At 34.0% G+C, this 16,128-nt stretch overlaps 1 long non-coding RNA gene across 15 annotated transcripts in view; it reads left to right on the top strand.

The window, feature by feature from the left end:
• LOC110597889 (uncharacterized) overlaps positions 1-16,128 on the top strand; it is a 437,292-nt gene that overhangs the window by 410,203 nt on the left and 10,961 nt on the right. The window lies entirely within an intron of this gene.

Here is a 16,128-nt window from a genome sequence, read left to right as displayed (position 1 = left end):
TTGAACTTTAGATCTTCCTGCCTGTCTCCTGAGTTCCTGGGATTACAGGCATGCTTTCCCACACCTGGCTCAAAATATTATACTACATAGTAGATGTGTTGGGAATATCATAAGTTTTCTGCTTTTTGCCTTTTTTGATCTTTAATCTGAAATGAAGTAAATTTCATTAATAAATAAATTTATAATGGAGGTTTTCTGATGTTAAGTTGGTCTTGCCTTCCTACAATAAATCCACCTTGGTCATGATATGCTGTGTTTCTTATATATTATAAATAGTTTTAATATGGTGATAATATTGCCACTTGGTTTTTACATCATTGCTTACTAGTAAAAAATGGCCCATAATGTTCCTTTCTTACATTTTGTTGTTGTCAAGTTTTGGTGACAAATTTGTATTAACCTCAATAAGGAGTCGGGCAGTCTTATATATTTGTTATTTGTCTTTTCCCTGAAAGAGTGTACTGAGGATTTTAACTATATCTGTTCCTCATATTTGGTAAAACACACATGATTTTCTTTTTGGAAAGATTTTCAATTACTGATTGTATGTATTATTTAGATAGTTTAACTTCTTCCAGATAACATTTAATTTACTTTCCTCTTTCTAAGAAAATTCCCATTTCATCTCAATTTCCAAATCAATTGGCACATGTTATTCCTAATATCCTCTTATTCTTTTTAATCTCTTCACCATCTGTTCCTATGATCTTTTTATATTCTGGATATTGTTGCTATCTATTATTTCTCTGTGTGTGTGTGTGTGTGTGTGTGTGTATGTGTGTGTGTGTATGTGTATGAGATCAGTCTTTTTGGAAGTTTTTGTTTAAACAGCAAACTTTTGTCTTTATTAATTGTCTAGATTATATCCTTATTTTCCATTTTATTAACTTCTGCTTTGATTTAATTAATGTTATATACAAATATATATAAGGCTGTGTTTTGTACATGCCTTCTAGCTAAATCTTGTTAATGGTAGTGTTCAAGTCAGTAGACACAATTTTCTTTATTAATCCCTGAAAGAGACATTTCTAAAGTCTTTCATCATGCAACGTCAACTTCCCTCTATAATTATATTCACATTTACCTTTTTTACATTTTCAAAATAATACTATTAGGTACACGCAGGTTTAGAATTGCTATTTCTGGCAACATATTTCATTGGTATATGGTTATCCACTTTGTCTACTTCCTGCAGTGCTAGTATGATCATAATATATTTTTCTTTAGCTATTATTCAGTGTATATTTTTATTCTTTTACTTTTAATATTTAATATTATTTTTCTTTTAATTGTTCTGGGTATATCTCAAACAAAAATCTGGTTATTTTTACTGATGTTACTTTTAACATTTTCAAGAAACCAATCTTCATCTCTGACTTAGAGCTTTCAGACCATGCATATCAATAGTGTTTATAAATAATTTGAATCCATTTTATCTTCTAATTTAATGCTTTTCTTTTATTATTTCTCTAATTATCTTTATATTTTTATTTTTCCCTTCCTTGCTGCTTTTGAATTATGGTGTTTATGTTTTTTTCTCTCCATTACATTTTTTTGCTCACTACTGTTTTGGGAACTATGTAATCTTTTTAAATTTTTATATAACTATCATCAAAATTTCAACATGAGCATTTATCTCAACAAAATCTAAGGTTATTGATGTTTTTCTTTCCTCCCAAATAATATTGGAGTTTTATAATGCTTGAATTTCAATTATTCATTTCCTTACTCATATGCCATTGATACCTAGGGTTTCAGTTATATATTATTATTATTTCTGTTGATATCCTTTTTCTTACTTACCCCTTATTTCCTCTTGCATCTAATATATCCTTTCATCATTTTATTTTTCATAAATTACATCAATTAGGAGAAATTTGTCAATGTTATAAGTTGAGTTTTGCCCTCTACCCTCATCCACCCCAAAAATGTGAAGTCCTAACCACTAGTATCACAGAATATTGTCTTATTTGTAAATAGAGTTATTGCAAATATAATCAAGTGAGATAAGAGCATATGCCATAGAATAGATACAATCCAGTATGACTGGTGTCATAAGAAGAGGAGACACAGAAACACAAGGGGAGAAAATCATGCTATGATGGAGTTAGAGTTGAAATTTCTGCTGCTACAAGCCAAGGGATGGTGGGGATTGCTGGAGATAATCAGAAGCTAGGAGTATCCAGGAAGTATTTTTCCCCACAGGTTTGACAGGGAGTGTAATTTTGTTAGTACCTTAATTTTGGAATTCCGTCCTCCAAAACTATGAGGCAACAAATTTTTTGGTGTTTTAAACCACCCACCATGTGATTTTGTTATAATAGCTGTAGTATATTAATATAGCTAGGCAACTATCTCAGTTATTTTATGTCTGAAATTTTCTTAATTGTGCCTTTCTCCTGAAAATATAGTTACTAGCTCTATAGTTATATTCATTGTTATTCTCACATTACAGATGTAATCCCCTGTTTTATGATTTCTTTTAATTAGTCTTCTCTAATAATTATTATATATAAAATATATTTCCTTTCATTAAAACAATGAATTACAAGTTTCACCTATTTATTCATATTGTTCTTAAGCACCACTCTGATGTGGCAAGATTTGAATCTCCTTATATTCATTCAGCTTGGAATGTAGTGAACTTTTTTGAGAATTAGGACTCACATTTACATCAATTCCAAGAAATTCTCGCCCAAGTATTTCTACTCTCCTTTTATGTATTGTATCCCCTAAAATTTCAATTAGATCTCCTATAGACCTTCTCCTGCACCTTCTGATTGCCTTTACACAGTTTTTCTTCCTTGTCATTCTTTTTTTAAATTTTAATTTGTTGTTTTTTAGTATTAATGACAGTAGGGTGTATTTTTGATGCAGTTCATGTAATTCCCTCAGCTTTGCTCCCCAAATTCTCTTCCCCTTTCAACTCTTTCTAGCTTTTGCTCATGTACATGAGTTTCTATGGTAATGATTTGCTGAGGGCCATTGCCAAGTAGGAATGACGCATCGAAATTTCCTTGCCAGCGTACCCCATGTTAAATGGAAATTTGCTATGACATTGCATGTGTCTTTGAGAAAGGTGACCCTGCTCAAGGACCAGGGTGGATCCAGGTTTAAGGTGTATCCTGCAGGTTTGAGGAAGTATCCTGTTCCTTGGGTGTAGGATGTTCCCGGTTTAAGACAAGTTTAAGGCGTTCCTGGTTTAAGACAATCTGGGTTTAGGGAAGTTCCAGGTTTAAGGTTATTGCTGCTGGGAATAGGGCATTCCTGCTACCTGAGTTCCCATTGAGTTCTCGGGGAATGGAGAAAGTATTTTGGGACGTGAATGGGAAGCAGAATGGGGATTTCCCCAGAACGTGTTTGTACAGGGCCCGTGTGAGTTCTGGAATAAAGAATTGCTGTTTGAATCTATAAGGTGTGTGGTGGCTCGTGATCTTGTGCCCAGCCAAGACTGCGGCAATGATTTTTTCTAGATGTCTTGTAGGTTTCATTTTCAAATCTTTCTTGTCAGTTCTGTTAACCTACAATGTCTTTGACTTCTTTGCCATATTTTTAACACAATCTGTTATTTTTTTAAATGTTAAATTATTTTTTATTCAGTATTTGTGTGTTTCTAATGATTAGCATTCATTCATTCAACATACACATATCAAACACACATCTTATACCAAGTTCTTGTCTAAGACCTTGAAAATAATTAGCAAAGAAAAACAAAAACACAAAGTCCATGTCTTCATGGAACTTACAAGTCAGTGAAGAGAGAAATAGGATACATAGTTGTCTATTAGCGGGCAATAAGCTCTATAGAAGAAAGACAAGACAACTGTACTGGAAATAGTGGCAAGGTTTGAGCTGAGCTTTAGATAAGGTTCTGTGGTAGCTCTTATGGAAGGAGAGAAGAAGGTCACAACTGATAACTTGGGGAAAGAGCTCAAGGTGAAGTGAGTAGCCTATGAAAAGACCCTATGCTCAGTTGCCAGAAAGCAAGTATGAACCATGTGCAGGGGACAAGTGGGGAGGATTGTATGAGATCATGGTGAGGCTTGCAATTTATTGTCAGGATTTTAGTTTTTATTCAGGATTATTAGTTTTTATTATAAGGAGCTACTGGAGAGTTTTAAACTCTAGAAGACATGATTTGATTTTATGTTTTATAAATAGTCACTTAGAGAGGGACAGAGATAGCACCAGAAGACACTTTAAAAGTATTACAATAATTTGAGGAAGAAATAGTGGTAGCTTAGTGGAGAAGGGGATAGAAGAATTTGGATTCTGATACTTGGAGCTAATAGAAGGGAACTCTGTCACAGCAAGAAGAGTAAGATATAATCTCAAAATGTTGGGTCTAAACAACTAAAAGAATAGCATTTCCATAAACAAAAGTGGAGAGAAATTGTGGATGGATCATATGTAGTGAGGAAGGAAGGAGTTGATTAAGTTTCATTTTTGAGTCTATTCTGATTGAAGTTTTTATTGGATACCCAAGTGGAAATATTGAGTAGGTAATTTGATATCTGCATACAACTTGGTGTTTCTGGAGTTCAGGAGAAAAATGTAACTTGAGGACATAAATTTGGAAACTCTGGCATATAAAAGTCACTTAAAGTCCTAATTGTGGATGAAATTACCAAGGTAGGATGTGAGAATAGGATGGAAAAAGTCAAAGAGCTCTCATGGACAACATGAAGAAATTGGAGAGAAAGGAAAGAATTTGTAGAGCAGCCAGGAAGGAGAAGACATCAAGACTGGAAAGATACTAGGAGAGTGATTTGGATCAAAGACTTAGGCACTAGAACAGAGACCCTGCACCTAAAAGAAGAAAAAAATAGGCCTAAATCTTCACCACATCAGCCTAGGAGCTGACTTCTTTAACAATACTCCTACAGTTCAAGAAGTAAAATTTTAAAACATGGGATGGATTCATATTAAAAAGCTTCTTTTCAGCAAAGGAAACAATAACATGAGGAGAGAGCCTAGAGATTGAGAGAAAATGTTTACCACATGCACCTCTGATAAAGCATTAATCTCTAGGATATATAAAGAACTCAAAAAACTTAACACCAAAAAAAAAAAAAACCAAATAACCCACTTAATAAATGTGCTAAGGAACTGAGCAGACACTTCACAGAAGAAGAAATTCAATTGATCAACAAATACATGAAAAAATTCAACATCTCTAGCAATTAGAGAAATGCAATCAAAACTACTCTAAGATTTTATCTCACTCCAGTCAGAATGGCAGCTATTATGAAGACAAACAACAATAAGTGTTGGTGAGGATGTAGGGGAAAAGGTACACTCACACATTGCTGGTGGGACTACAAATTGGTGAAACCACTATGGAAAGCAGTATGGAGATTCATCAGAAAACTGGGAATGGAACCACCACTTGACCGAGCTATCCCACTCCTTGGTTTATACCCAAAGGACTTAAAATCAGTGTACTATAGTGACATAGCCACATCAAAATTTATATCAGCTCAATTCACAATAGCTAGGCTACAGAACCAAAGTAGGTGTCCCTCAATACATGAATGGATAAAGAAAATATGGTATATATACTCAATAGAATATTACTAAGTTTTAAAAAAGAGTGAAATTATGGCATTTGCCAGTAAATGGTTGGAGTTGGAGAATATTATGCTAAGCAAAATAAGCCGATCCCACAAAACCAAAGGCAGAATGTTTTCTCAAATATGCGATGCTAATTTACAATAAGGTGGGGCACTCGGGAAAAATAGAATTACCTTAGATTAGGTAGAGGGAAGTGATGAGAGAGAAGGGAAGGTGATGTGGGGATAGGAAAGATAGCAGAATGAGACAGACATTATTACTGTATGTATGTATATGACCACATGACCAATATGATTCTGCAACATGTATACTCAGAAAAAAGAAAAATTATATCCTGTCTGTGTATGATATATCAAAGTATGTAAATGCATTCTGCTGTTATGTATTGCTAATTAAAACAACTAAAATTTTCTTTAAAAATGAAGTTCATTCTTCATTGGATTTTATGATGTAGAGATCATAAAGGTCCTTAACAAAAGTATTTGAAATGGACTAGGTGTAGGAAATAATGTATTTAAAGCTAGAATAAAACAGGAATGTATGTGTGTGTGTGTGTGTGTGTGTGTGTGTGTGTGTGTGTGTGTATGAGAGAGAGAGAGAGAGAGAGAGAGAGAGAGAGAGAGAGAGAGAGAGAGAGAGAGACAGACACATGAAAAGATAACCACATTAGACAGTATGTTAGAGAAGTTTTCACTCTATAGGGTGAGAGAAATAAGGCAGTGTCTAGCAAAAAAAAAAATGGTGTCAAATGAGTTTTTTGTTTTTTTAATTTTTATTTTTTTAGTTTCAAGATGAAATAAATGAAAATGTACTTGTTATGCTAAATAGAGATGAAATGAAGATGTATGAGTAGGAGAGAGGGGGTAACATTGTTGAAGTATTTTGCATAGGCAAGAAGGGAAAGGATTTATGTTTTATGGCAGCAAAGACCTTTGACTTTAGATAGGAGTGGGAGTAATTCACCTACGAAAAAAAGATGTGCCGGCACTAGGTGAAGCTGTGTGGAATCATGCCATTATGGGAATCTGTAGAAATTCTGTTCTGATTGCAACATTTTTTTAAAAACTCATTTATGTGGTCTGATAACAGGTAATTCAAAGTTAATAGTGTTTAGAAATGAAGGAGGAAAACAGGGTTTGGAAGCAGCAGTTACATATAAAGAGTATGCCCTCCCCACCAGGAAGGTAGAAATGCATTTAGGAAAGAAAAACATCAACCACCGTGTGACATGACTGTGAGGAAAAAAGGGGTATCCTCAATGTTGCTTTTGGAGCAAGATGTTAGAAATATCAAAGAGAGGTTTTTGACAGAGGAGATTTTATTAATGATGACTCATTTTTTTTTCCCAAAGAGCACAGAATTGAGACAGAATGGGAGATGGAGGCCGTCTCAAGGATATACAGTCTTATAGCTGTTACAGTGGGGATGGTAAACCTGAGGACCCAGGGCTTCTTTAGATAACTGATGTGCCAAGGCTAATAGAAGAACAAGGGCAATTCTGGTGTATCACAGCAAGGTGCGATTGAAAGCCTCCAGATTCTGGATGGGGTTGCTGATACATTGGGCCTCCCCTTTGATTCCTGTTAATGTGGCCTGGGGAAGCAGGTATGAAATACTTGGGATTGTGAGTGTGTGTATGTGTGTGTGTGTGTGTGTGTGTGTGCGCGTGAGAGAGAGAGAGAGAGAGAGAGAGAGAGAGAGAGAGAGAGAGAGAGAGAGAGACTCCACTGGATATAAATTGAAAAGCTTGGGGAGCCCTTACAACATTGTTTGTGGTAATTTTATTTCCTCATCTCTTTTAGAGATTTTTAAATATAAACTCATGATACTTGCATTTTTCTTTATCAGGATGATTGAGGTCTTTATTTAAAATTAATTCCTATAGAAAAGAATCTCTTGTACATCTACCAGTTATTTGGTTGCACTAATAAACTGGAAGCAATGTTATTAAAAATTGAATTATAGTCATTGGGACACACAGTTATTATTCCAACTATGGACCTCCCTGAGTGCAGATCTGTGGTTTGGAAACCCCAGATTATTTTTCCCCATTTTTTCTAATCTACTTGACTAAACGTACTCCCATTCCATTTCTCTAGATACCCCTCTGACTGTAGCCCTTTAGGACGTTTAGTTCAAGCAGAAATGGGGTGATGGGAAAATCTAAGTCCCTAGGCTCTGTCACCCGCTCCTGCCAGTGGCTTTATAAATACAAGTTTTGAGTCACCTACAGGGATCTACAGACACCACCTTGGCAGAAGCTGGCTGCAGTGCTGCCATGTCTGTCAAAGGTCTTACCTTCATTATATTTCTGACCTCCAAGGAAATTCCTTTCTTCTACACCAGGTCAGGTCAGGTATAAATTTAATGTTTAATTTACTGTTTCTTTCAATTTTCTATTGGGTTGCACATATGTATTTAATACTTTAATATGCATTGTCTAATTTCTCGGTACAGGTGCAGCAATGCATATTCCCATTAGCAATGCATGGTAGAATTGCTTCCTTGCATCATCACAAACAATTGATACTGTCTTTCTTTCAATTTTCCTAATCTAGTGAGTAAAATGTACTTTCTTATGGTTGATTATAAGATAGTCATCTTATATTTTTGCTGAGAACTCATACATAGTAAATATTTATTTAAATAATAGTATAAACAATAATATTATTTTTAATAATATTATAAACAATAATACTCAAAAACATGTTGTTATTTCAAAGAGACATCAAACACTATATGAAATTAGTTGAAAATATTAATAAACTAGATTCAAAAATTAAAAAAATCAACCATCCTTTAATATCCATTGAACTTGATATATTAATTTTTAATATATTACTGAATTTATTTGGTTTCAAATTTATCTCTATCTCCATCTCTGTCTATCTAACTACCTGTCTACCTACCTATTTCTTCAATTTTCTTTTTAACTTCCATCTGAAATCCACTGAACCTGGTGATTGATGTTGGCAATATTTTAGGAGAGTTTCACCAAGTATGGAACTCTGTATTCATTGGATTTCTTTATATCTACATATCTATATCTATCTGTCATTTATCTACCTATTTACCTACCTCTTCAATTTCATTTTTGGATTTCTAAATGAAATCCACAGATCTTCGTAGTGTTGGCAGTATTTTAAGAAGAGTTTCATCAACTGTGGAACTCTATATTCATTGGATTTTTAATTTTTTTAGTGCAGATGACATTTACAATTATCAATTTGAGATGAAAAAAATCTGATCTGAATGGAAACAATCTTTTCATGATATTCTGAAATCTCTGGTTCATTTGTAATATATTTTTCTTCTGAACTTTGTAACTTCAAAGCACATTTCTGAAGAATTACACAAAGGGATTTTTTTTTTTAATGCCTGAATTGGTGAAAAGCATTTATTTGCAGATTTAAGCTAAAAGTGAAAACTACTCTCTGTCATTATTGACTCTTACAGGTTTGCAGACCTAAGTAATTAGCCTTTGCATATTGCTTAAATCCCTTTTGATTTAAATATCAAATTAAAAAAGGGATGAATGTGTTGAAATATACAGCTATGCCATTGTCAATATTGTGTGGTGTATTTCACTATCACTGATCAGAGATTTAAGCTCATTTCTAGAGGTTAATTATAAATTTTACACCTATAGTTAAAGTGTCAAAATCTGCCTTTTTCAGTCTTGAAGAAAACGAATCTTTCCCCCAAGGGTATATTGGTCAGCTTTGTCACTACAAAGACTGCTTTTGTTTCCACATCCTGTAAGAGTCAAAGGATAGCCAAAAATAGATTAAAAATTAACTGTAAGTGTCTGTTCCCATGTCTCTTATCATATTAAGATTGCTTTGCTATAACAGAAAATTTTATGACAGCTATGGAAGAATGTGTTGGTTCATGGAGAAAATACAGAAGAAAATCTAATCATGGACATAGGTAAAATCTCTCATTTCCATTTAAGTCATTTTTGCCTACTTGTGGGAAACTGTTAAACAACAATTTTAAAAATAATAGGCATGTTTAACTCCCTTATTTAAAATAAAAGCAGTAGAGAAATATGATTTATGAAGGAAGAATGGAATGCATTTAATAAATAAGAAGTTTAAACAGGAGTAACAGCCCTAAAAAGGCAAATGCCATATAATCTTGCTTATATGTAAAGCTGAACTCACAGAAGCAGAAAATAGAAAGGCATTTGCCAAGGTTTAAAGAAAGGGCTTCAGGGGAGATCAGGGAGATGTTGGTCAAAGAATATACAATTTTCAGTTAGGAGTAATAGGTTCAAGAGATCTAAGGCTAACATGATGATTGTAGTTCATAAAAAAAAATGTATACTTAGACATTGCTAAAACAGTAGATTTTAAGAGTTTTCACCACACAAAAAAATAATAAGTATGTAAAGTAATGAATATATTCAATAGCTTGGTTTAGCCACTTCATTGTGTATGCACACACATTTCAAAACATCACATTGTACATCATAAATACATGCAACATTTAATTGTCAATTTAGCAATAATGATAATAATAATTAAGGTACTACCATCCAAATTATTTTTAAGTGTCAATGAACTAAAATTTAAGCAGTTGTGTAGACTTATTCACAGAGATATAAAATAATTACATCCCTTAATGCATTTCCAAACAATCTGTCTTGGGAATCACGTCTTTAAAAAAAAATGTAGAAAACTTTCTTCTAATATATCTCAATACATAGTACCCTTTATGAAGATCAAAATTTATGTCTATTTAAAAGTATTTTAATCTTCAAAAAAATCATTTTATCTATAATAGCATATTTTTGTGTGTTCTTGGTGACTTTTAAAAAAATGTTTCCTTCAAAGTAAACATTTATTAAATAAGATCTAAGATGATATTTTCCTTAAAAACTACATTAATTCATGTAATTTCTATTAGAAACATTTTAAGTAAAATTTATTGATTACATTTTTATGAGCAACTGCTGAATATTGAACTGGCAGATCTTCCTGTGTTAAGATGGAGCTTTAAAAATTTAACAGCAGAATATACATGTGATAAATATTTGAAAAAAATTAGATTAGAAATTTAAAGTTATGAAAAGTATCAATAACATATATTTTAAATTAATGTGTTTTAAAGTAATTAAAATTATTGATTTTAATATAGAAGAATGATATTTGATGTCTTTAAAAAAAAAAAAACAGCAATTATAATGTAGTTAAGTGCTTTTAATGTTTGCCCTTGTAGGGATATTAAAGAGTAAAATAATCTGCCAGCTCTAATTATAACATTTTATGAATTTTTATAAATAATTTCAGTTAATAGAAAAACAGAAGATAACCATACGTTGAAATAAACCTCAAAATATGTAAATTTTTCTTTTTGAAAAACTCACTTGGTGTTTTTTTCACATTTTCAAGAGACCAGTGAGAACTTTGACAAGAACTGATTCTCAGTCATTGCTTGACATTTGGGTCCCACGTTTAGTCAGCATCTGTGATTTTCATCCTCTCTAATATAGCTCTCTCTGAAGGGACCTATCAAGGTGTATTGTGCTTAAGAATCTCAAGGAAACATTTCCACTAGTGGCTCTACTACTATTGTCCACTAAAATTGTTTCCATAGTTCAGAATACTCTTGGAGACCAATAAAAGCCCAGAGCATTTATGCTTCTGGAGTATATGCCAAGGGGCCTTCTGCAAGAGCCCATGAGGCCGACTCTCCCTGTTGAGACCCTGATGTGTGGGATTTGTGGCAGGCTCTAGGAAACTCAGTGTTCTGTGTCTCACTAGGCCCTTTCTGAGAGGCAAGAATCCTCTCTCTCAGTTTCGAAATGCACCTCAGAACAGAGGTTGTCTAAATATCTGTTCCCAGAGCGTGCCTACGCGAAAGAGGCAGGGGTTTGAGATTTGGAGACGTATTCTTACACTATAGTCCAGAAGACATGACTAGGAGAAATAATATCTACTCTGACTCCTGGGAATTGTCCATTTTCATGAAAAATAACATGCTTTCCATTATGTACTACTAAGACCATTTCTTTTTTGTTTTGTTTTCTTTGGGTATTTATTTTTTATTGATTGATTGATTAATTGCAGGCATATATTGGGGCCACTCAACCACTGAGCCACATCCCCAGCCCTAATTTTTGCTATTTTTATTTAAAGACAGAGTCTCACTGAGTTGCTTAGCACCTCACTTTTGCTGAGGCTGCCTTTGAACTTGAAATCCTCTTGCCTCACTCTCCTGAGTCACTGGGACTCTAGGCATTTCTAGACGCCTGCAAGGCCATTTCTTATTCAAGTTCCCTCATCAATTAATCCCATGGCACAGTCACCTCACCATTTCTCCAGATGCGAAGATGTAAATTTCCAAATGCTGAAAGTCCTGATGCATCGTGTATTTTGAGGCAGTTCCCAGGAATGATAGCTTTTGAATTCACCTTTATGTATCATTGCTAATCAATCACAGAAGTCCTGATTCACCACAGAAATGTACTGTTGTGGAAAGTAGGATTTTCCAGTGAATATTGCCCACTGTGTATCTGTGGGCAATTTCTGACACTAATCCAACATCAAGGGTGACTGTGGATCATAGTGGAGCCCTTGTGGGAGACAAGTTGATAAGAGACCTCATAAGAACAAATACTAAACTATGAAATGGTTTGTTTAAAATAAGGTGTTGTCATTCAAAGAAGATGGTTGCTTTATCTGAAGAGAGGGACTTAAGAATTAAGTTTCTATTGTCAGATAGACTAGAGTTGGGTTGAAATCTCAGTCCTGTAATCTACTTATACTGTAAACCTTAAGCAAGTTACTTATCATTTTGTTTCTTACCTTAAAAAAAATGGGTATTTATTTCTTTCTCCCTGGATCTGTTATGAAAATTAAATGCTTTAGTTTGGTGAAGATGCTGGGACAAAAACCAAGCAAGCAAACAGACAAAACTCCACACAGACCACATGATACAGGACGCTGACATGTGGATCTCAAGTTTGCAAGAGCTGCCCAGCAGAACTGAAGCTGAAATTAAATATACGCATCTGCTGCTAATTATATTTACTCCTCCCCCCTCAGGGAATAAACAAAAAGTATGCCAACTGCAACAGATAAACATTCTTTTGAGCTATTTTTCTTAATATATCTAACATGTTGAGTCATCTTTCCATCAAGCAAGCACTACTTTCTTTTGCATATAGTGAAATGTGTCTTAGGATGTGAAACAATAGCAGTATGAAAAAAGTAGATCAATTTGACAAAATAAAAATAGAAATTAATTTTGTGAATAAGAAGGACATTTCAAAGTTTTCACTGGTGTTTGAGGGCTTTAATAAAAACTTGAAGTTACCCAGAGATGGAGGCAATAGTTTTTTTCTTTAGGAAGGTATCTCTTAGATTCTTGTTTAAATTTGACTCTATAAAGCTATAAGAAGTTGTGTTGGTCATGATAGCATCCTTATTTCCATCAATTTGATGCTTTTAAAAATAATACGACATACTTCTAGTAGGTCACCAAACACTAGTAAGAGAAAAATTGTCATGTTTCCTTAGGATTAGAATTTCAGTCCCTCAATTCATCAGTACATCCACATTCAGGGCCACACTGTGACCATTTCATAGTAATCTTTCCTCCCCCATAATCTTCTTCATGTATCAATTTTATGACATGTTGCGATTGGATCCTCTGTGTCTCTCCCACTCCAGATCAAACCAGAGCCACCAGGGGTCACAGTTCTAAGTGGACTTGATTTACTCTAAAAACTCAGCTTATTTGAGATATTATAAAAACACTCATCTATGCTTTCATCTGCTTTTACAATTATATTTTAAATTTGTTATTAATTTTGAATGTTAATGTTTTGCATCTTAAAATGTGTTTTGCGTGTGTATGTTAAGCCCATTGCATTGTTGTTGGCCTGATATTGATAAAGATAATCATTCTTAATAATATTCTCTTTTATGCAATACTTAATAAATTGAGAAGTTTGACTGCCTTTTCAAGCTGTCTAAAAGCCTTTATTCTATTATTCTGCTGAGTTGTATGCTAGGAGGTAAAGAAAGAAATGTTTCGATCCAAAGCCCATATACAAATTCCATTTGCTGTCCTTTCAAGTCCAAATCTCATGGGAAAGTATTTGATTGCATTTCTTCTATTAAGGATAAAACTTAAACTTTCTCATGTATAAAATCCCTTGGTGTTATGCCCACTCTGGCCTCAGATTCTAGATAACAGAATTAATAGTAACCGGGAATTGAAGGTTTCCTATGTGAATCACTGTTTCTTTTACAAAGAAAAAAAAAGACAAACTCAAATTAAAGTCTTTTTTTTTTCTTTTTAGTAATTCTATTTCTCATGGTGGCCCATGGGAAAAAATACAGAAAGAGTATTTTAAAATTGCAAAGTGATAGCTACGACAGGGAAGTGAGTTTCACCTCCCATTATCCTACCTCCTATTGACTTAAGTGGCATGTTCACCTTCCAAATGGTAAAACTTTAAAACACAGGAGCAGTGGGTCTGCTATGTTTCTTCCGATTTCACAGATGACCTTCAGAAAACCTTTGGACCTATCCTGTTGCTTTAGTTCGATTTTTCACCTCTGTGACTAAAGGATCTGACCAGCACAATTGTAGTGGAGGAGAAGTTAATTTGAGGGTTAATGTTTCAGAGGTCTCAGTTCATAGACAGCCAGTTCCATTCCTCAGGGCTCAAGGTGAGGCTAAATGTCATGGAAGAAGAATGTGGCACAGGGAAGTGGTTCACATGATGATCATTTAGCAGAGGAGAAGCTCCAAGCTCTCATGAGATGAAAAATATATACCCTAAAGGCATGCCCCCAATGACTCACTTCCTCCAGTCACACCCTACTTATCTTCAGTTACCACTCAGTTAATCCCATCAAGAGATTAATTGGTGGACAGGATTTAAGATTCTCATAACCCAATCATTTTTCCTCTAAACCATCTTGCATTTTTTTTTGCACATGAGCTTTTGGGGAGACACCTCACACTTGAACCATAATACCAATCTTAAACAGAAACTCCTGTATTTGTTTTGTTTCATGAGAAGGTAGAACTTCCACAGAAACCAAATGGGGATTAATGAAGAAATCTCACCAGAAGGCTAAAGATGGAAGATCCCATAGAAAGGCAAACAACTGTTTCCAAACCAACACGCCACCCCCCCCCCATCCTGTGACAGTCTCCCCTTGGATCAGCTCATTCAGAGCTATCTAAATGGATAAGGGGATGAATGGGCTTCACTTTCTAAATCCTTGATGCTAAGGGCAGGAATGAAAAGTTTTAGTCCTTTGGGCACATGGCCATTTATCTCATCATAAATTAAGTGGTTTCTATCAGAAGTATATAAAAGAGCAAGATGTCTATGACAGCAGTTTCAAAACGGGATAATACTTTTGTCAAGAAAAGTAGCAGGAGATCTTAAACTCCTAGCCTTTTGTGAAGAAGCGTGAGGTTGCTTTCCTTTCTGTGGAAGTCATAATTTGTTTTGAATCTGAGCTGGAAATAAGGTAACACATATCGCCTAGGGCTTTATGTGATGCCCTTTGTATCTGAATTAGATTAGACAGTCAAAAACTATTGCACATCCTTTATTATTTTGTTTTTAAGCCCTAAAAATCAAAAGAAGTGCATACAGGCAAAGCACACTTGAAAGGTTAGCATTTTACCATAAGGGCTTCATGTACATTTTTCCTCTATTATTCAATTTGTAGAAAGTAAACAGAAATCTCCCTTGCCTTTAAATCTTACATTTTAAAAATGTGCTATCATAGCTTATAATTTTTAATTCAAGGTGTGTTGGAGGTGTAAAGTTTAGCGTTATTAGTGGGAAAAAAGTTTTATTTTTTTCTTTTCATTGGAAAAATTCATGTTAATTATTCCTCTGCACCTGCCTAATGGGGCTGAAGTAATTCGATTGTCATATTGTTGTAGATTGTTGCTTTGTGTAATGTATCACCCCTGCTGTTCCATTAAAAAAATTCTATACTCTTCCATTATTCAGCAAGGCCTAATGATTATTCCAGCATTTGTACATGCTGCACTGTTATTTTGATTTTAATTGACTTCACTTTTTTAATTAAGCACATTGGTTTTAACACTGTTGTTGACAAGCTTGGTTTTGCCATTATCAGTATTTGCTTCTCTGTACATCGCATGCCTATTGATGTTTTATTTAGATTCACTATAAATGATAAGAGCAATATGTGCACTGAAGTTTATCGTCACTCTAACTTGAATTCATGTAACATATTATTTATAAATAATGGTCTGCAGAATGTTCTGAAGGAGCAGCTATTCTATTTAAAGTCTTCTAAAGCTAAATAATTAATCTATAGCTTGAAAATTTAAACTAGAAATTGGACAGTTTTTTAAATGTGTAACAATCTTTCATGGGAAATCACATTTTACTCCATAAATTAAATAGAGTCCACATGTAACAAATACATATGGTGATAAAATGTTTTCTGTGTTTAGTGAGATGTAAAATGATGGTTTGCATGTATTTGAAAAATTGGTCACTGATGGTAATCTTTTATTTTAAAGGAGAATTGTTTTATT

This window comes from Ictidomys tridecemlineatus, chromosome 7, assembly GCF_052094955.1.
Source record: "Ictidomys tridecemlineatus isolate mIctTri1 chromosome 7, mIctTri1.hap1, whole genome shotgun sequence".
Lineage (NCBI taxonomy): Eukaryota > Metazoa > Chordata > Mammalia > Rodentia > Sciuridae > Ictidomys > Ictidomys tridecemlineatus.
This window is presented reverse-complemented; position numbering and strand designations above follow the sequence as displayed.